We start from the raw sequence: 23,308 nt of genomic DNA, 5'->3' as shown, positions 1-23,308 counted from the left end.
TGGTTTACTGTGTTTTAACGTAAGGAGAGTCATAAATTGAGCTTGTCTACGTTATACAGTCGCAGGCATAGTGGTAAATCTGCCTGTCAGCTATGCAGCTGTTGAACAGGCAACCTTGCAGAAAGCTTGGCAGGAAACCATATTCAGCCTTTCCGGGAATGGCTAGTGGTCTGCTAAATCACCCAGAAATGACTTGGTATATTCAGACATATTCCTTCATGATGGTGGCCATGTCTTATGCTTCATTTGTTTCTGCTTGCACGTGAACTGTCCAAAGAACAAGTTTAATATCCTTTGCCTGTGCTTCAGAGTGAACTGTACATACATTCCTCCTAATGAAGATGATGGTCAAACAGTATGTGTGGAATTCATCTCTTCTAACTTAATCTGTAAAATTCAGATGTCTAGTAATTGCCTGTATTTCCTCTGCAATCAATAGAGGAAAAATACAGAAAAAATAAAGAATACATAGACTGTATTACTGAAGATATGCCTATAGAGAGCCTAGACAATTGGCTGGGCAATTTGAAATGTCTGAACTTAGGTGAAATGATTCCTTTCTGGTGTGGGTTTTGCATGTACAGAACCCTCCCTTTTTCTTCTCTTCCATTTTTATTTTATTGTTCTTTGACTTTTGATATGCTTACAGTTCCAATCTGCCTTGCTCGTAAGTCTAAGGAGATACGTACTCTTTATATAGACTGAAGGAATTTCTTAACAATTAATATGGTTGGATAGGACATAGGTAGCAAAATTTATAGCCATGTCAGAAACTATAGCACTTTATTTTCTTCCTGATGACATTTAGTGAAGACTCTCACCCCTCATCCGTCTAAACCAACCTACACATATTTTGTAGAGACCCAACAAAATTATCTTTTTTCTCATTGCACTTTGTAAACCCAAAGAATTTAGTTCTTGCCAGAGATGGAGAGAGAGAAGGAGGAGTTTTAAATTCTTCAAATAGACATAGCAGTTCTGTATGTCTGAAAACTAGTCAAAACTTGAGATCATTTCTTTTGATAACATCTCGTGTAAAATATTGAAAATATTTATGAGGTTCCATAACACTTTTACATTAGCTAGAAGTTTCACTGCACAAGCGAGTAAACCAAATCTCCACAGGCTAATTTATTGTGATGCTATTGTTTTAATATGTCTTCTCCTCATTATCTGGACAATAACAGTAATCCAACGGCTGTATGTTTGTTTTAAAAAGGAAACAACAAATACATGTCAGCACTTGTCCAACAATCCATGTGACCTTGAGATCCTTAACTAGTAAGATAATATAATTTAAGTGTATCTGATATGGTTTATTCCAGTGTAGTAGTGCTCTGTGGGCACAAACTAGGGGAATTTATTTTTTTTTTCTGAGTATGAGCCATCAAGTAGGCCAAGATAGATAATGAGGCCTTCAACAGCCAGTAATGGAATAACATTAAGCCTTTTGAGTTCACTGGGCAGTTTGATGTCCTAATGGAGGTACCATGCTGGGAAAGCATACATTTTAGTTAGAATTTCTTGTGAGTGGGTGATTGCACATTACGATATGAATAGCCATGCTAAGTGCATGGAATTTTTCTGCCAGAAAATTAAGGCCCCCTCTACCAGATAACAGCTCACTGGAGGAATGTAATAGTGGTGAAGTAAAGTCTGAAAACAGATGATTTCCTATTTAGTTGTTCATTGACTTTCCTCCCAGAGCCATTGTCTCCACCATAATGGCAACGGTCTTAATTTTCATTTTGTAATCAAGCTTAAGCTATTTTGGCATGACTTGGGAAGGTACTTCTTCAGTGTTAGAAAAAGGTTTAATTCATTAAAGTATTATGTTTTTCAGTTCAGGTGTAGTTGCTGATTTCAGTTGGATTTTCACTAGTGTGATTGAATTGATCTTGCGTAACACATGAAATTGTTCTTTTCAGTTTTGCCATCCATCAATGTCGCTCTCATTTCAGTATAAATTACAATTTCTTCTAGTATCCGTTTGTGTCTCCAGACATTTAATATTTCCTGGATGGGTCTAATGACTCAGCTATAAAGCTTTTCGTAAGTGTGAGGTTTTTTAGGGTGTTTTTTTTGACGAATAATTACTAAGACTTTAGAAGGATAAATGCATTAATGTTGCTTCTAACACCTGGTAAAAATTGTGTTTTTATAGTGTACTGTGAGCAGATAATTTTTTAAAAAAAATCAGGTTAAGTTTATCTTTGTAGGGCTAACTGTCCTTTTCATTCCTATTGATATTTCTGATGACAAAAATAGCTTTCCTATTTTTCTCCCAACTACAATAGCAAAAGCAGTACTTTTCTAGGAACTGCTATTCTGCAAAATTTTCCATTCTATTACTCAGCAAGTGATGCTTAGAAGGAAAAGCATAAATATTCTGCATGTATCAAACATACGGAAAAGCAGATGTGGTCCAGAGTGTCCATTGTTCACCATGCTAAGTTTGCTGCCCCCATTTCTTTATTAAACCTACCTGTGAATTGTTAACTGAAATTTTATTGTAAAATCAGGATGATTTTCCTTGATAGACAATGTAGGGAAAATTGTGATTAAGTATCTCAAGTTTTCAGAAATATGTGTAGAAAGGGATGGTTTGTATCTAAAGCAACAAAAAAAGTAAATAATGAGACTTTTTATAAACATGAATCTATAGAATCATAGACTTACAGAGTGGTTTGGGTTGAAAGAGGCCTTCAGGGCTCATCTATTCCAACCCTGATGGCCTAAGAAGAGACATCTTTCACTAGATCAGGTTGCTCAAAGCACTGACCAAAGTACTTCCAGAAATGTGAGATGTGTACCCCTTTGTGGTTCATACAGTTTCACTTCTGGTACTTGGGAGTGCCAGGCACATTTCCTTCTGGTGTCTGCAGAGCTGTAAACTGGATATCAAGAAGTAGCAGGTGCACAGCTCCTTTTTTTTGACTGAATTTCTGCAAAATTACTGCAGATGACTATATTATATAATAATAAAAAAAACAATCTCTGTAAGTCCCTTTTGTTTTTCAGGATGCTTCTCTATAATAAAATAATTATCTCCTTTAATACCTCTATTATTTTTTCCTTACCCTCCTCTCTAATATGTTTTTCATACAATGTTTAATTCTAGTTTTATGCTATACCTACTTTAAAAAAAGTTGTGATTTGAACACTTAGAGTAGGTTTTTGACCTAGTAATAGAATAATAACTGACAGTGCTGAGTCAATGGTTTCTTGTAGTGTTAAAGGTAGTATAGATGAACTGTTCTCACAAAGAAAAATATTCTACAGGCACTGGACTTCTTATGAGAAGTAAATCTTCAGTTACATTACTTCTGGTATTATGACCGTAGTCTTAGCTTTTGATTGTTGTGAAAGCTAGCGATTTTACTTTGGAGAAATGTGAATAATTCAGAGATACCTGATCAGTAGATAAGCTAGTTATATGGCTGTCGTAGTTTAAGCCCAGCCTGTCACTCAGAAACAACGCAGCTGTTCGCTCACTTCCCCCGCTTCCTCCCCCTGCTCCCGGAGGGATGGGGAGGAGAATCAAAAGAATGCAACTCCCACGGGTTGAGATAAGAACAGCCCAGTAACTAATGTATAACACAAAAACACTATTGCTACCATCAATAATAATAATGATAAGGGAAATAACAAGGGAAGAGAAAACAACTGCTCACCACCTGTTAACCGATACCCAGCCCAACCAAGCAGTGATCTAGCCCTTCTGGGTAACTGCCCCCAGTTTATATAGTGGGCATGATGTGTGGTATGGAATACATCTTCGGTCAGTTTGAGTCAGGTGTCCTGTCTCTGCTTCCTCCCGGCTTCCCCTTCTCCCTGGCAGAGCAGGAGACTCACAAAGTCCTTGGTCAGACTAAACATTACTGAGCAGCAACTAAAAACATCAGTGTTATCAGTGCTGTTCCTAGGCTGAAAGTCAAAACCACAGCACTGCATCAGCTACTAAGAAGGAGAAAATGACTGCTACTGCTGAACGCAAGACAATGACTATCTGATAAATATCAACAATGTGCAGAGAAGTAAAATAATTTGCACTTAAGTGACTGAATTATGAATTAACTTTATTACCTGAGATAATTTTCTTCCTAGTAGCTGATGCAGGGCTGTGTTTTGGCTTTAGTCTAAGAATAATGCTGATCACACACTGATGTTTTAGTTGTTGCTCAGTAGCACTTACCCTGGTCAAGGACTTTTCAGTCTCTCATGCTCTGCTAGTGAGGAGGGGCATAAGAAGCCAGAAGGGAGCAGGACACCTGATTCAAACTAGCCAAAGGGGTATTCCATATCACAGAATGTCATGCTGGGTATATAAACTGGGGAAAGTTGGCCAGGAGGGGCCAATTGCGATTTGGGAATGAGCTGGGTATTGGTCAGTGGGTTGTGAGCAATTGTATTGTGCATCACCTGTTTTGGTTGGGGTTTTTTTGTTGTTTTTTTTGTTTGTTTGTTTGTTTGTTTGTTTTGGGAGGTGGAGGTATTTATTCTTTCCTCCCTCTCTCTATTTCCTACTTTTATTACTTTTGTATTATATTTAATTTTATTTCTGTTATTATACTGTCTTATCTCAATACATGGGGTTTTAACTTCTTTTTTTCTGGTCCTTCTCTGTAACCCACTGGGGATTGGGGTGACTTAGCAAGTGGTTAAGTACTTAGTTGCTGGCTGGGTTTAAACCACAACAGTGACCACAAAGCAATAATCATCCATGAAACTCTAATGGTACCAAAATACTAGTAGATTTAAGTTCTAAGCATTCACTTAGTACTGCATTGTACGAACCTAGCTTCATGAACTTATGCAAAGGAATTAAAGATAAAAACACTGTGGTATAGCAGTATATTATTCTTCCTAGGAGAGCTAAATTTCACCATGGTTTTGGATTTAAACACTTGCATTACGAGTAATTGCTTTGTTTTTTCTTCATATTCCCGTTCTCTACAATTAAGAGGAAATTGTTAAAAAATGCAGATGTTTCTCATGAGATAAAGAGAAGATAAAGGAATAAACTAGACTTAGAGTTAATTTTGCACTCTATGCTGGTGTATTGGCAGCTAGGAGTGACAGCATTCTGTTGTAGGGATTTCCTATAATGTGTTGCCCTCTTAGCAATATTGCTTTGACTGTCACAGAAAACATCCCTATGGATGTTCATAGATCATCAGAGATAATCTGAGTTTTCACCAGTGTCACCAGTCATTGAAACAAATTTCTAATATCTCAATGACTTCCTTTCATCTGATTGAACAACAATTCTCACAGGATATGCATATCTAAGTATTAATAATAAGAGGAATAATGTCCTAAATGGTTTTACCTCAAAGAAGGCAGATATAACTTGTCTTTTGGGGTTTTGTTTTTGAGTTTGTGTTTTGTTTTTGTTTTTGGGATTTTTTGTAATAAAGCATTAAAATACATTCTCACTGAGGAATTATTTTCTTCTCACTGGGGGTATTTTAGTTAAAATAAAAACATGCAGTAGTAAAAGTACTTGGAAAAGCGTATGAAAGTTTTTCAATCATCTTGGGAAAGAAGATGCTTTCTGTAATTAAAATACCAACAGAAAAGAATCCCTGCAAGCTTGTCCATCGTGAAACTGAAAATATAGTATATAACTTAGAAATGTTTGTTATACTGAAAGCAAATTCTGTCTTACAGATATTGAGCTTGCATAATTCTTGGTGGAAGTTCAGGTAGAGAATTGTCCATAGTGTATATTTGTTGCTATATATACCAACAGCTTGAATTTTGCATGAACTAAAGTTTCTTAGCCCTACAACTGGTTCTAGATTTTTTTTTAAAATGTTTTACTTTTGGCAAAACATAAATGTGCTACTGAATTTCGAAAATAACAGAGAAAATTGCTGTATTTCTTACGTTCTGCTTAGACCATTATGAGTTGGCACTGAAGTAGTACAATGGATATACTAGTTTTTCTGCCAGTGGTGTGAAGCTAGCTGCTTGATTGATTTTACTTTCGTTCCACTGTTACAATAAAAAAAAGTATCTTGAGGAATAACAGTAAGGATGCCTTGTTTCCTGTGGATTTGTGACTCCTAAGTGTGTAAAGCAGTAGCAGTTGTCACTGAATTTTTTAAATGAAGCTAGGGCATCTCTACTGTGTGAATTCTCAGGAAGTCAAGATTGATGAGACAGTCATTTCCTCAGTGCGGTATTGAGCTCGACTTCCCTTCTTTGCCTTTTTTCATCTAGGATTTTCATATCTGTGAAACCTATGTCTTAGTATTGCATGTGGAAAAATATGGAGCCTTCTTTCCTAACACATTACCCACCACTACTGCTGCTCCTTCTCTCTTCAACCTATCTCCTGGTGGCTGATCACATAAGAATTGATTAGAGTGCTTATCCATATTTTGTCCATATTTTATCCATATTTTCTCCTTTTTATTCTTTTATTTTTGTGTGCTTTGAATGGTCATGCCAGGGTTTTTTTATGTTATGTATAAAGTCATTAAAACTTACATTTTAATGTTCTGTCTACATTGATGGTTATTAAACATTGCTACTATAGCATGTTAAAAGAAAGAAATGGGGTAGAAGTATGAAGAAAGAGAGACTGATAACTTAGATATTAAATGTTCATACTGTAAAAATGTCTTTTTTACCAAACCAGTACAAATAAGAATAATAATAAAAAAAATAAAACCTAAAACCGAAGCAGAATATATGCTTGTTATCATTGGTTCAGTTAACCATTTGTGCCAGTGTACATGGAGGAATATTGAAAACAAAGATCTGTTCTAGCCTCTCCTGACTTGAAAATATCCTTCTTACAATATTGTGTATTTCCTAACAGCTACCAGATATTTTGTGTTAGTATGGCTTATATGTTTACTTAGTCTTGTAAATGTTCCTAATACCCACTCAGAGATGGTATGTATACCCATCATACATACCAACTATATTTTCAGTCCTTGGCAAATTTGCTGTAACAGATAGTAAGGGTGCTGTAATTGTTTATCTGTGACAAAAATCTTGACAAATAATTAGGTTTTTAGAGGGATATGTATTTAAAATTTCAGCATTAAATACCATTTATGTATATAAAAATAAACTTCTGTTACTGTTTATTGTTTAATTTGTGTTATTTCATGTAGCAGTTAATGGTCAGGAAAGCCTTGTCTTTAAATTTAAATTTAAATTGTTAAATTTTTATTTTTGCTTGTTAATGAAAAGACCACACCCCCTGAACCCAAACATACAAAAATTAACTAGTGAGTGTCTTAATTAGAGTGTGTCTGGCAGATATAAGAAGGAAACTTTCAGTCTTTGCTGGGGTTGTTCTATTAGCAATTTCAGTAAAAACAATATAAGAATTTTAAAAACATCTTTGGAATGATATTTTTCCATCTGCTATATGAAGAAGATATTTAATTAATCTTCAGAATGTAGAAAGATTTTTGCATAAAAACTACAATTGGATATCAGAATTTTAATTTTTCTCTTATGACCCATTCTGATTAGGACTAATGAATGCCAGGGAGAAAAAGAGAGACGGAAAACAAAACAAAACAAAACAAAACAAAACAAAAAAAAAAAAAAAAGAGAAGGATACTGTTTTTCTTATTCTTATACTGCGTTACTCATAAGTAAATATTTCACTTTGAGCCATTCTAAGGAAAAAATTTCTTTACTAATTACAGCACTTTTTTAGTCCATGGACAGATTAAAGAAATAACCATTGTATGCTGAATAACCTCTTACGAAAACTGTCCAAAGAAGACATTCAGTCCTCATTAAATATAGTTCTCCTTGACTGCTCTGCACTTTTAATAGGGAATAAAGATCAACTGTGTGAAATACACAGTTTGCTGCTTTGTAGCAATATTTCAGTGATATTCCAGCAGTTAATGAAAGTTAATGAGAAGGGACAGCTTCTTTAACTGGTGCTTTATTTTTATGCTTTGAAAAGAACTATCTGCATCATGTCCTTAAGAATTGATTGGAGTTGTGTTTTGATAATAAACGTGCAGTTCATATAAGCATACAGATAAGGAATGAAGTATGACAGGACAGAGTGTAAACATCCATAATTACTTGTGTAGACAGCGGGAGAACCAGAGGCAGCTTATGGTGATGACTGAAGCACTGTTGTCACTGTTGTCACTGTTGTCATTGTTTCATATGTGTACAGTTACATAAGGCATGTGGATTCCATTTGAACATCTGGATGCCTAAAGGTTCAGTCTAATGGCACTAGGATTAGAATAAAGATATTTTCCTGTGGTTTCTAAAATTTTAGAAATTCAGCAAGTTTCCTGGCTCACCTTGGGAAAAGTATATAGGAAGATCCAATTAATTAGTAGTGGCATTTGTAGATAATTGAATCTATTGAATTCAAGAAGTGTAAAATCTCAGTTTCAACTTTGTCTAGGAAGTAATGAAAATAAAAAGGGAGGAAAGCAATTATGTTAAAGAAATCTGACCTAATATCTTGAAGATGATAGCCTGTGCATAAAATCAGAAGAATTCTTACTTGTTTCTTCATGATGCTCTCACTTATTTTGTGAGTACCATTAATGAATTATATTTTGAAAAATCAGTGAGATTTAACAGAGAAGCAGCGGAGGTGGCTGCTTGTTGCAGAATAACTTGCAGTAAAATCACAGTGAATTTTCAGTATACATTCAGAATATATGTCCTGGTTTAGCAATAGCAGTCAGTAGCAGTCCTGCTAAACCAGGACAATATACAACAAACAGGGAACAAACAATAAGATATTCACTCCTGAATCCTCACAGTGACCTGCGATGTTGAGTAACACTGAATGAAAGTTAAAATCTGAAGGTAATTAAATCCTATTTTGCTTTATTTATGATTTGGCCAGGTGAGAGAAGGGTTCTGTGGACGAATGTAGCTATGATTTCTGCACTGAATTTGAATAGATAAAGTTAAATTCCTTTTTTCTCTTATTCCTATGAGGGAATTGAAACATTTTGATATCTGAAATATTCAGATATGTTAGATGCGTAAGGCAAGAGGCAGTAATATTCACATCTGAAAAGTTAGGATCTTTGCTCAAGTTTTAGTGGAAAGGGCATGAAAAGAGATTTTACAAAGGGAATGTGAGTAGAGAAGTTATAGCATGTAATAAGCCCTCTAGAATAACATCTCTGATGTCCATTTCATCAGCTGGCTTTCATATTAGCTTGCAACTTTCTGAATGCCAAGCCTATGTGACAAGATGTTTGCAGGGTCTAAGAGGCAGTTTTCTTTGAAAGTTGTGTTCAGGTGGGTAGTTAGTGACCTTGGTTTGTGATGTTTATTGGAATTGGAATGCCCTGTAAAGACGGCTCTCTTTTTGACAACCCTTTATTAGCAGCCAGCAATTAAATGTATTAAGAGCCCTTGTTGTTCACACTCATTCAGCCACAGAACACTAAGGGATGTATATGTTATAATTACCATTATCCATTCTCATCATTGTCCTGCTGAGGAATGCAACTGTAATTCTGGCAGCCAGACCACATAGTTGGCTTTCTGTCCTCGGACTGCAGATGTCTAATTGCAGGCAACCATTTCATTTCAAATGGCTCATTAAAGTAGAAGCCATTTAGTATTGCTAACATGGATCTGCATCCATGATTATGCATTTAATTACAAAAGTGCAAGCTTTTTTCCTTTGTAATCTGGATTTACAAGATTTCTTCCATATAATCTGTTTTGGAAGAACTAGAATGGCTTAATTTGTTATCTTTTTTGTAGTGCTTAATATCTCTGTTATTCATCTGTGAACTTGGTCTGCTAGATATAACCACATTGTATGCATTGTGTTTTGTAAGTGTTGCATGTTTGTGGAGTTTATCCAGTTTGAATTTTACTTAATCTGAAAATCATTTATTCTGCCACTTTCCCTATTAGTGTTCAAGGCCAGGTTGGACTGGGCTTTGAGCAACCTGGTCTAGTGGAAGGTGACCTTGCCCATGGCAGGGGATTGGAATGAGATGATCTTTTAGTTCTCTTCCAACCCAAAGCATTCTACAATGCTATGATTCTTTGTACCTATAGCTAAACAAATTTAGGTATTTAACCATTGCTGTGGACGTCATCCTGAGGAGCTACTAGTAAAGTAGTAAGATTATCTTAACTCTTCTGATCCTTTCTCATTTGTTTTAACATTACAGGTAAGAAAGGTTTCCTGTATAAGCAGGAAAGATAATCACCTTAAATCCTTTTTCTTTCCTCGAGCTCTGTATTTTATTTATTGACCATTTGTGTGTGTGAGCATTGATAATACACTTTTTGCTTAGTTTAGCTGGGACTCATTTAGATTGCATTCTTGATAGTGATTCTTCCTTCTCTCTATACATATGACTCTACTTTTCTAACCCTCAGTGGTTAACAATTTTTCTAAAGTTTCAGTTAGTAAATGTATTCTGCAGGATTTGTTGAGGTTGTTTTCCCCCAATTTTAACAATTGCAAAGTATGAACTGCCAAATTTTTATATTCGGACAGAAAGCACAGTCATGCTGCAACCAGACATAATGGACTCATTCTCTGCCCGCCTACCTCCCCAAGATTTTTTTTTTCCTCTTGAACATTACCTGTGTGCATCTTAGTCAATCACTTGTTCCAAAGATCTCTAGCACCGTGAATCTGTACAGTATCCCTTTCCAGACAGTTACCTGTCACATTTAGGTTTCTTTGTGATACTAGTGGCAAGTCCCTTCTAGATAAGGACTACGGAGGTGTGCTTAAGTAAAGATATACAGGGCCTCATTTCCCAACATTGCAAAAATTTCTCAATAGAATACTGTGCAGTGCTTTGAATTACAGGACAAGACTGGGACAACCTGAAATTGATGGCTCCAGCATAAGGGATGTCAGGACAGTAAAACACATTTTGGAAATGTGAAAAGCCTTCTGGCTGTCATACTTTGGGTAGTTGTGAGGAATATGAATGAGTTTACAGTTGATGAGGCAATATACATGCTGAGGATGTGAAATATTACCTTCTGTCTAACTCCTGTTAAACATAAAAATGATTATAAGCAAACAGGATGTCTCAATGAGCTCTGCATCTTCATTATTAGAAATCTTATCAGCTTCTGCTTAAGATATGTCCTGCATCATCTTTTTGTTTTAGGTAGTCTTGAAGTAAATAGGAAAACACAGTTTTTGAGGCAAAAAACCACTTAGCTTCTACTGCTTAAATTGCAGTAACAAGCACAAGTATGGTTTTTATTCTGCCTGATCTATTAAGATTAATATAAAATATTTTATTTATTATCCATGTACTTCAGATAGATGTTTAATGAAACTTCTGTTTTCCACCTCTCACAATAAAGAGTAAGCAGAACTAAGAAAACCAGTACTGAGTTCAGCTACTGATTGATCATGGTAGTATCATTGGGATATTATTTATATATCTGTTGGCTTTCGTTTGTACATTTGAAATTGCCCTCTAAAAGAAGCAACACGTATTTGTAACGGAGGACCTGCTGCAGTTTACCTAGGGAGCAGTTTGCTTAGCAGAGGTCGAAATCCATATTTGTGGATCACCACAGCTGTAAATCATACTGTTTAAGTTTTAAAACGATATAGTATTATCCAATGACTTCCTTGCCCTTGGCTTGTGTGGTTTAAACTTGTTATAATTATATAATGAGGTTTGATTTGTATCACAGCAATTACAGACTATGGTTTCCATTGAATTCTTAGGTTTTAAAGTTGTAAATGTTTGAAGTTTTTCAAGAGAGTCATACTCTAAAAGTAGGGTATGTAATGTAAACTACGCATCTTGGCTCCCTCTAAACTCAGGATAACCAGATGAATCAGTTTTAAATTTAGGATCTGCTGGTAGTTTTTAGACAGCTGAAGTTAGGTAACTTAATTCTATCTCAATTTTAAGACTCTTTTTTTTTTTTTTTCTTTTGCAATGAGTCAGTTTTAGGTTTTTTTTTTTCTTTTTTAGTTCTGTAAAGCTACAGTTCACCAGAATCAAATGGTTTAAAAGGCAGTATATTTGGAAAATGCTCATACAGAAAGCCACGTGTATTATGTACACCCAAATAATAGCACTGAAATCTTTAGAAATGTCTATCTGAAGAGGTGCTCAGTCTTTAAGAGGTTTTCCTATATATTTATTGCTCTCCAAGGATAATTTGGTGGTTCAGTTTTCTTTTTTTTCTCCTCTTTTGAGAATGTAAAACAGCTTGAAAAAACAGTCTCTTGGTGAATCACTTGTGCTAGTCATGGTGCAAGAAAAAGACTCCCTCCCTTAGCAGCAGTGATTAGATAGTCTCTCGATTTGCCTCTTGAAAGATACTTTCACTTTATAATTTTATCTAATGTTAATCCTTTAAGAAAAAAAGAGCAGTGCACAACTGTCAGTTTTAGTGAGTTGGATTTGTTTGAGCAAGACAACAGTTCCCAGAAGAACGTGAGCATGCGGTAGAGTACTTTACAATCTTGCTTTGTGTCTCTAAGAGCTTTCTTGACTTGGCCTTGCTGCTGCTGTTTATTTCCCCGAGGAACATCTGTAAGAGAAAACTGTATTTGTCTCTGAAGCACAGAACTGCTTCGTAGGTTTATTTATACCCACCTTTTATTTTTCAAGCAAAAGTCTACTTTGTAAATTCTTTCTTTTGTGTTAATACTATAGACTGTTTAGTGGATTGTGGCAGAGATGGTAGCTTTCTCAGAATTTTAATACATAGCTAGTTAGGCAGATACAGTTTATCCAAAGAGAATCCAGTGATGATATTTTACTACTCTGATAAGTTTGTTCAGAATTTAACAAATTGAAGTAATATTAAATGCTTGTTTATTTTGTAAACAAAAATAATTTACTGCACTTGCTTCTGAAGTTTAAACTAAATGTATTTAGGCTGCATTTGGTTAAATAAAGTCATGACTAGTTTCACTGTAGAGTCAGTTTTTACCATTTCCAGGGGGAAATAATGGAGAAAAGCATTTTGTGATGCAGAGCTGCACATGGAAATACCGTCCAAGATCTAAGCTAAGAATATTGATGGAAAATGTGTAAAGCTGGTTGCTGTAAGACAGTCACCTTTTTCAGGATTGCCTTGCAATTTAGGAACAGGATAATGATGTATCCCCCTAAAGTTTCTCTAATTTGTCCTCAGCAGTACTGTACCTTTTCTGACATTGGTTGATCCAATGAACATTATCCATTGTGCTGTGCTGTTAAAACAAAATTTGTGGGTTTTGCTTTGCCTCTGATACACTGGCATTTTTTTTGGATTTACATTCTTGTTATAAAACTAAATAATTTCATGATTATTTCATGTCATGTTAAATGAGAATGATCATATATATCTGCTTTATTATTAGTTATAAAAAATGCCATCTCTTGCAGTGGAGCTATGACTGAAGGTGTTTTTAAAATGCTCTAGAATGTATATAGATTTTAATTAGTTTTCATTAGTGTACTTGCCAATTTCTTTACTACAGATTGTTGTTGGTTTTTTGTTTTGTTTTGGGTTGGAGGGGGTTGTGGGTTTTTGTATGTGTATGTGTGTGTGCGGTTTTTTGTTTCTTTGTTTGTTGTTTTGGCTTTTCTGTTTTGTTTTCCTCCTTCTCCTTAAAAAGTGGAAGTGGCACAAATCGTATTACAAGTTTATACATATAACTGAATCTAATCCATCTGATCTTTCACGCACCAGTTATGAAATTTTGCAGCTATTCACATTTTTTCTTCAGTGTTTTTTAAGGAAAACTTCCTCTCTTTTAAAAGACCAGTTTCCTTATGTATGAGTATCCATAATACAGGTAGCTCTACACACAGAACAATCAGCAATTTAGGGTTTTTTTTCTTTTGATTCAAAGTAATCCTTTCTTATCTCATTGTCATCTCTTTTTAGGTAGAAGTATGAGCATTCTTCTAAGAGATAAACTGGATTTATGTCTGTTTGAATTCCATTTCCTGATTCCTAGCCTCTTTCTGAGGACCCTGAGAGCAGTCATCTTAGCAGTTTACATTGTAGGGATGAAGATGGTTAACAATTTTCCCCCAAAATGGGAAGCAAGGTTTCTCATGTATAAGATACATTATCCTCTTAGTGTTTCTAGACTAAATCTTTCTCTGCACTTTCGTAAAAAAGTTGTCTTTTACAAATTTTTAGCTCTCTTTACTAAGATTTGCATTGTGTCATATCTTTCTAGTATTTAACAGAGAAGAAATGTGGCACAGCATTCTAGGGCTTAATGTATTTTCATTTTGGGTGTTAATAATGTCCATCAATCCAAGATTTGTATTTATTTTTAAAATGTAATATAGTTCATGATTTTCATTTGTATTTTCTTGTTCTCTGACTTCTATTTTCTTTGTGTTTTTCTGGTAAGTTATAGCAGGCTAGTGGCTGTGATAGCCTACTGTCTATTGATTTAAGGACTCTTTAATTGAAAACTCTTCAGCAAACACAGTTTTCAATTTACTGTTTTGCCCAACTATGTTTAGATGCCAGAGGTTCATTTGCAGCAGCTGATGGTTAAAGATTTAAAAGTAAAGCTGCATGTCATCTAGGTATACTTCAGTAATATGCAGGGTTTTCATCTAGGACTTGACATACATCTTACATAGCCTGCAGGCTAAAAGTGTGTGTCTGTGTATTTGTGTCTGCATGTGTAACCACAGGAAAGGAAAAGGCAAAGAACCAATGATCTCAAAATTCATTAAAATCAGGAAGACTTTCCCCCTGCTGACAGGATATTTAGGATGAAAAGAATTAAATGAGATATTATGGGAAATGCAATATCAGTTGCTCTCAAAGAGCAGCTTCTTGAAGTCTTAGATAAAGATTGATAACTGGTTTTTAACAGTTAGAGCCAAAGGCGACCATTTGTGTACGTTTGTGTACATGTGTGCAGCCTGAAAAATGGCTTTCAACCTAACCTTCTATTGACCACTATAAAAAGCTGTCATCCACCATAAATAAATGCCATATACATGCAATTTCTCCCCACTTCTTCATATCTGTGGAATTGAAAATGGAGTTCCTTGTACTTTAAAAGGAGTAGCTGCCATCCTTCTGGGGAAGAAATTTTTTTTTGTTTGCTTTTTGCAAGTCCGGGGTGTGTTTTATTTGTTTCTCTGAGTAATCAGCATCAAGAATTGCATCCTGGAGTTAGAGATGAAGTGAAGATAAGGTTAATGTTACAATAATGAAATAGAATGAACTTGAGGATGGCACCAGAATTTCTCAAGTGATCACAGGAACTTAACTACAATATGACTAGAATAGCAAGTAAAGAGGCCAGTTGACTGCAGCCCCATAAACCAAAACTATTGGTGACCAAAACCTGGCTATTCTTATTTCACACTATTCTATTTTCAGCTATGTGCTTCAGATTATCTCTAGTCTGTGCCTTTGGACCAAGCCAATTAGCAGATGGAGCATATAAAGTGCAGCCCTATGACACATCTTTCAGTGAATTTTTATCTTAAAAGAGCCTGCTCCATGATGTGAATCAGAACACTGGTGTCACACATCAGGAGAGGCACTTCAAAAGCTTGCTGCTGATCAAAAATAAAATCTGTGGTAGACCTTTCAGAATAATGGAGCTGTATAAAATTATAGTGAGAACAAATATTAATGAAAGGAAAATAAGTGGACACGTGTTTTTGTTTTAGTGAAAGTCTAAACCAAAAATAGACATAGAAAATGCTATAGAAAGGGAAATAAATAATATAGGCTTAAATTTGTTTAAAATGTCAAAGCAAGCCTGTTGAAAGTGTTTGCCTTTTAATCACATTAATTTACTTTAATATTTATGGAAGCAGGCTCTTGTACATCAAATTATTTGTAGAAACTCTCTTGCAAAAAGAAAAGAGTTCCACATCATCTAGAAATCATCTAGAAAGTAAGCAGTTCCACGCCAAACATAAGAAGTGATAAGAATTGAGAAGTGCTTAGCCAGTGCTTCTAACCTATGCTTTAGTAATCTTGTCATGATAGTGACTCTAGCATTAAACTTAGCTCTTCCTGTGTCAGTGTTTGTGGTGCGCTAGAGCTCTGTGAGGTGAGATGCCCGACTCAAATGCATCCACTGTATAGATAGACTGGTTCTTCTCAGATCTTTCAAGATAAAGGTCTCATGCAGAATAATTCTCAGCAGAAATAATTCTCTTCCATTTCTTTGTTTCTGATGGATCTCCAAATACTTGTATGTTTTTGGAACTTAAAGACTTCTTGTAATTTTTACAACTGGATAATGTTTTATTCCATTTTTAATTAAAAGTTATATAAAAATTTGTAAAAAACCCCAAACAACTGCAAAGAAATTTGAGATTGAAATATCTACCTTTTGAGCTTTAGATTATTCAAGCCTTACTTGTATTGTTAAAATTAGAGATTAAATAGATATTGATGTTAAAATGAAGAAACTACTGTCTTGGAGACCTTATTTGTATGCTGTCTGCTGCCTCGAACCATTTCTGATCATTCAGCAAAGGTTCCTCTAAGGAACCATGGCATTTCCTGCACACTGTAATATCTGGAAATACATTCATCAAGGGCAGAAGTTAACATTGTGGGTTAGCAACTTCAGGAGAAACAGTTTTCCAGCTATGAATGTGTATCCTTTTACTGTCTATGGAAGTTTGTCTAGGAAAAAAAAAGGTTAAGTAAAAAAGATGGTAAATTATTAAGCTGATTTTTATGATTCTTTGCAGAACATTCAATTTCATTAAGACCATAACATTAGGCACCTAGGTTAAATATGATCCTTTGTGATTTTAATTTTGTGGTGTTATACTTTGAGTTTGTTCCATTTCTATGGCATACAAAAATTGGGGTTTTTTTACTGTAATTTTTCCATGCCTAGTCAACAATCACCTCCACATAGTTTTAAAGACAAGACTAGTGTATTGCTTTGTATTAATGAAAAACTTCCAAATCCAGCCTTCTTTCAATTTTTTTAGAGTTTTGTCACACTGTAGCCATGCAGCTGAATATTTTCTGAGCCAATGTATCTCTTGGGGTAAGTATTTTGAGAAAATTTCAGCTAAATCAGATTAGCCAATTCTGGGTAGAGAAGTAGGGCAGAAATGTTATATTTCCAGCTCTAAAATATTTATTTTTTTTTGTAACGCTTCCCCAGAAAAGTGCATGAATCCTGTGGAAAATGCACTCTGTGGATATATAAATTAAAACTTGCATGTACACAAGAGAGATAAAGATTATATTCATTATTTTCTATGTAGTAAACACTGTTTTTGTAAATAATTTTTTTTTTTATTTTATTTTTTTTTTTTTTTTTGTAGTATGTGTATGCACACACATGTATTACGAAAACATATAAAGCATATTTTATTAGTTAGGTATTTTCCCACAGGAATGTCTGCATATTCTACTATATATGGCAGAAAAATTATTTCACTTTAATTATCCAAAGTACCAGTTACACTTAATACATCATGAAAATAATTTCTTTAAAATATCACCATAAATTATAAATGTATCATCATAAACTTTTACAAATATCTATCTTTTGATAATAATTAGATTTAATTTTCCATTTTTAAGCTATCTTTTGATAAAACCTCTCTTATCCTGCTAGTAAGCAGTCTTTGGAAGGAAAAGAGGTAACAAAAACTAAGGGAGTGTTCCTATTGCCTTGTAAAGAAACCTGATATTACTTTGATTTCTGCTATACCTACATTCTGGATTTCCAGTACAGTCTGGTTAATATGGTGCTTCTTTGGGCTAATTTAGAGAAGTGAGGGCATACTAAACTAGGGAGTAAGGATGGCTTTAAAGTATGGTGTATTTTGTACTGCTGAGATTGTTAAACTGAGAAACAATTTCAGGATCAGAACACACAAAAATGAGCTGAGTGACAGCAGCAAACTGAAAACTTGCACTCACTCTTTAACGTATTAATGCTAATTCTGACCATTTTTTCTTTGAAGATGTGAGAAGGAATAGAATTCTATGAAATTTTATTGCAGGTAAATACTTGTATTTTTATGATCTTTATAGAAAAGGGATTATGTGCATGATCATCTTGTCTTCTTGAGAGCAAGAGCTAAGTCAACTGTTAGTGCTCTGAGAAACTGTACGTAAGCATTAAAGAAAGTCTAAAGACCTGGAATAATTCCTTCTAGTTTATCTTTCAAAGGCCATTTGGCTAATAGACCTGTTTGTGAATATGAATAAGAAAAATAGAAATCCTTGAGTTAATGAGGTTAAAGCAGAATGTACTTGTAGATTTCTTCTGTTTCCTTCATCTTTTCCCTTCTTTGTTCCCTACATAATCTGCAATTTCAGATATGGAGAACCTTCTGAAATATAAGGGATTAACATCTCTAAAAATAATGCGAATGGTATGAAAATTATGTTTTTAAATCTTGCTAAAGCATAGTTAAGAGGTATTTGTACACTTCAGGAAAAAAAAAACCCATCAGATTAGTCAGAGGTATGCAAAAAAGTTGTTGAAACTTCTGCCTTGGCTTGGACACATTTTATTTTTAAATGTAAATTTAAATGTAGTGTAGAAATTTGACTGTTATCCTGACGGATGGAGTCCTGATGGAGCATTGAAAAATCTGGAAGCATATTCAGTTTTCAATTCCTATTTTCAGTTTTGTAATTGTGATAATTATATACTATCAGTTGGCTTCATGATATAAATATCCTTTTGAAAGTGAACTATGTTTAGAGAGAGTTCCAAAATTTACATAAAGGATCACTGGGTGAATTTGGATTTTGCATATTGCTATAAATGTTATTGGACATACCAAGATTTATATATGCATCAAAAAAAAAATAGATCACTATGAAGGTTATTATTGATTTTTATATTCACCAAAACAAAACCTCATATATATATAAAATGATAGCAATATTAATTTGAGTTCTTCTTGTTAGAAAGCCTGTATTTCAACCTGGACTTGAAGCAAGCAGGCTTTGACCAATTCAGGAACCTGCTTAGTAAGGTTCCAAGGGATATAGCCCTAGAATGCAGGGGAGCCCAAGACTCTTGGTTGGTATTCAAGGATCACCTGCTACAAGCTCAGGAGTGTTGCATCCCAACTAGAAGGAAGTGCAGCAGGAGGGCCAGGAGACCTCTTGGATGGATAAATTGCTGCTGAGGAAGCTTAGAGGGAAAAAAGAGGCTTATAAAAGGTGAAAGCATGGACAGACAACCGGAAGAATACAGGATGCTGTCTGGGAAGCTAAGGACCAGGTTAGGAAAGCTAAGGCCCACTTAGAATTAAACTTGGCTAGGGATGTGAAAGATAAAAGGAAGGGATTCTTTAGTCACATTGCAAATAAAAGACAGACTAGGGACAACGTAGGCCTTCTCTGGAAGCTATCAGGAGAACTGGCTACCCTGGATTTGGAGAAAGATGAGGTTCTTAATGACTTCTTTGCCACAGCCTTCACTGGCAAATGCTCTGACCACACCACCCAAGTCTTGGAAGGCAGATGCAGAGACTGTGAGAATGAAGACCCTAGGCTCACTGTAGGAGAGGATCTGCTTCGAGATCATCTTAAGAACCTGAACGTACACAAGTCCATGGGACCTGATGAAATCCATCCGCAGTTCCTGAAGGCGCTGGCGAATGAAGTTGCTAAGCCACTGTCCATCATATTTGAAAAATCGTGGCAGTCAGATGAAGTTCCCAATGACTGGAAAAAGGGAAATATAACCCCCATTTTCAAGAAGGGGAAAATGGATGACCCGGGGAATTACAGACCAGTCAGTCTCACCTCTGTGCCTGGCAAAATCTTGGAGCAGATTCTTCTGGAAGATATGCTAAGGCACATGAAAAACAAGGAGGTGGTTGGTGACAGCCAGCATGGCTTCACTAAGGGGAAATCCTGCCTGACCAATTTGGTGGCCTTCTATGATGGGGCTACGGAACTGACAGACAGGGGCAGAGCAGTTGACGTCATCTACCTGGACTTGTGTAAAGCATTCAACACTGTCCCACATGACATCCTTGTCTCCAGATTGGAGAGAAATCAATTTGATAGGTGGACCACTCGGTGGATAAAGAACTGGCTGGATGGCCACACGCGAAGAGTTGTGGTCAATGGCTTGATGTCTGGCTGGAGACCAGTAACGAGTGGTGTCCCTCAGGGATCGGTGTTGGGACCGGTCTCATTCAACATCTTTGTCAGTGACATGGACAGTGGGATTGAGTGCGCCCTCAGCAAGATTGCCGATGACACTAAGCTGTGTGGTTCGGTTGATACACTGGAGGGAAGGAATGTCATCCAGAGGGACCTTGGAGACACTTGTGAGGTGGGCAACCTTATGAAGTTTAACCATACCAAGTGCAAGATCCTACACCTGGTTTGGTGCAATCCCAGGCACAGCTACAGGTTGGGCAGAGAAGAGATTCAGAGCAGCCCTGAGAAGAAGGACTTGGGGGTCTTGGTTGATGAGAAAATGAATATAAGCTGGCTTCAGTGTGTGCTTGCAGCTCAGAAAGCCAACCGTATCCTGGGCTCCATCAAAAGGAGCACGAACAGCATGTCAAGGGAGGAGATCCTGCCCCTCTATTCTACTCTCAGGAGACCTCACTTGGAGTATTGTGTGCAATACTTGTGTCCTCAACATAAAAAGGACATGGAATTTGTTGGAACAAGTCCAGAGGAGGGCCATGAGGATGATCAGGGGACTGGAGCACCTCCTGTATGAAGATAGACTGAGAAAGTTGGGGCTGTTCAGCCTGGAGAAGAGAAGGCTGCGTGGAGACCTCATAGCAGCCTTCCAGTATCTGAAGGGGGCCTACAAGGATGCTGGGGAGGGACTCTTCCTTAGGGACTGTAGTGATAGGAAAAGGGGTAACGGGTTCAAACTTAAATAGGGGAAGTTTAGATTGGATATAAGGAGGATGTTCTTTACTGTGAGAGTGGTGAGGCACTACCCAAGGCTGACATGGACGACACTGTTGACATGGTTTAGTGTGAGGTGTCCCTGCCCACAGCAAGAGGGTTGGAACTAGATGATTTTAAGGTCCTTTCCAACTCTAACTATTCCATGATTCTATGATTCTATGTTTTCTTCTTGTACTGAATTACTACAATGACTACTAAGTTTTGAAAATTTCATAAACATAAAACCCACACATATAATTTTTATTTCTCATTACTTTGTCTATCTATTGGGGTTTTTTATACTTTGAGCTTCTGTCTGTTTTGCTACTAAGGACTTCAAAGTCCCTAAAACTTTAATTAATCTTTCAGTGTCAAGGTACGTCTCAGTATTAGCCATTGAGGTTTCCATTAAAAATTATTAAACTTTCTGAAACATCACAATTTGAAGCTGCACTTAAATTAGGTAAATTTTTGTGGGCTAATATGTTATAATAATAAACAGTCTAAGATGACTGATTCTATGAGGGCATTTTTAGAAAGTAACCTGGAAGTGTAGTGTCGCAAATCAGAAAACACCTTTTCAATCGCTGAATAGATTGACTTAGCATAAGCAGATTTTAATAAAAACAGTGTGCCTAACGCAAAATATCTGAAAATATTTAATTTTGGGTCTACTCTGGTGGTGAAAATGGAGTCAGCAATATTTGAGAATCTGATTATTAGAACTTGCATCATAACATGATAAAAAGTTTATTTTGAAAGCAAACCTTAGTTAATAGAGAACATCTTGAAACAAAAAGCAATTATACAATGAAAAGCAGTTGGTGGAAGCACAATTGCAAAGTAAAATAACTGTAATGTTACAAGTTCACTTTACTTTTCTGTAATCTATCTGGGCTATAATCTGCATATAACTGTCATGTTTTAAGCCCAGCCGGTAACTCAGAACCATGCAGCCTCTCGCTCACTCCTTCTCTCCCACCCCTTCCAGGCAGGACAGGGAGAAGAATCAAAAGAATGTAAACCCCACAGGTTGAGATAAGAACAGGCCAAGAACTAAAGAATAATATAAAACTGCTATTACTACTACTAGTAATAATGGTAAGGGAATTAAGGGGAGAATGGAAAGGAAAAAAAAAACACCACACAGTAAACACAAGTGATGCACAATACATTTGTGCACCACCCATTGACCGATACCCAGACAGACCTGAGCAGCAACTGGTTCCTTCTTGGTAACTCCCCGCAGTTTATATACTGGACATGATACACTGTGGTATGGAATACCCCTGTCTCTGCTTCCTTCTGGCTTCTTGTGCCCTTCTTCACTGGCAAAGCATGAGACTGAAAAGTCCTTGACCAGGGTAAGTGGTCCTTAGCAACAAATAAAACATACGGGCGTGATCAGCATTATTCGCAGACTAAAGCCAGAACACAGCACTGCAGCAGCTACTAAGAAGGAGAAAAATAACTGTTAAAGCCCAACCCAGGACAATAACATACAAGTTGATTGAAGATTATACAAAGGTGAAAACTCTAAACTAAAATACCCACACCAACAAAAAAAAACCCCCAACAAACCAAACAAAAAAGCCACCAAAACTAAAGAAAAGAAAAAAAACCAACCAACCTACCTACCAAGCAAATAACCAAACCCAACCCCCCCCCCAAAAAAAAAGCACATGAATTTTACTTTATAAATCTAAACAAAAGATTGATATCCTATATCACAGACCAGTCTTTCTGATTACCTTTTCCTTTGGGTATTACAGATTATATGGAGGTGTCAATCCAAAAGAAAAAAAAAAACCAAAAAGTTATTTCAAACCGATCCATAGGACATAATAAAGGAATTATAGAAGAATGATGTAACACAGAATAATGTTTGTTGAAATGAACATATACTCCTTTTTTTTAAGTTTGTACACTACTTAACAATTTGCTTTCTCCTGCAAGCATGAACTTTGCAAGGCTGCACAGGTAATCTTGGTTTTGTTTGTTTTTTTTTTTCTGAGGATATTAAAATCTGTGTCATTAGTTTTTCTAAGGGGAGAGAAAAGTAACTGAAGCTTGTTGAAAGCAGGAGGAGGCAATTTATTATGAAGATTTAGAACTCTTTTGTCTCTGCATTTCAAAGTCATAAGTATACATTTATTTTTGTCATTTTGTTTAAAAATTTGAAGGTGTGAAAGCTCTGAAGTCCTCAAATATTATCAAAATTTTACAGTATACAAAAATAGATTATGCAGAGATTCTTCTTTAAGATGTTTTTTTTTCTTCAGTTTTTTATTAGATTTGTATTTAATCTCTGGATTATTCTAACTTTATGTCTCTCTTTTTTGCATTATCAGGTGTATTTTCTTGCTGCATGTGGGTGCAAAGGTTTTCAGTGTTTATGCTGAGTAGGATCTTTCTGTAATTACTTATGAAATGCTCATGAATAGGGACTTTCCATGTAGTGTGATAAGTCTTGAAT

The 23,308-nt window shown here is 35.8% G+C and overlaps 1 protein-coding gene across 1 annotated transcript in view; it reads left to right on the top strand.

The window, feature by feature from the left end:
* Positions 1-23,308, top strand: part of GRIK2 (glutamate ionotropic receptor kainate type subunit 2) — a gene marked incomplete at its 5' end in the record, with an annotated part of 415,974 nt that overhangs the window by 187,328 nt on the left and 205,338 nt on the right. The window lies entirely within an intron of this gene.

Source organism: Psittacula echo (genome assembly GCF_963264785.1).
Source record: "Psittacula echo genome assembly, chromosome: 4".
NCBI classification, from domain to species: Eukaryota; Metazoa; Chordata; class Aves; order Psittaciformes; family Psittacidae; genus Psittacula; species Psittacula echo.
The sequence above is the reverse complement of the archived record's forward strand: the minus strand, read 5'-3'. Positions and strand labels throughout refer to the sequence as shown.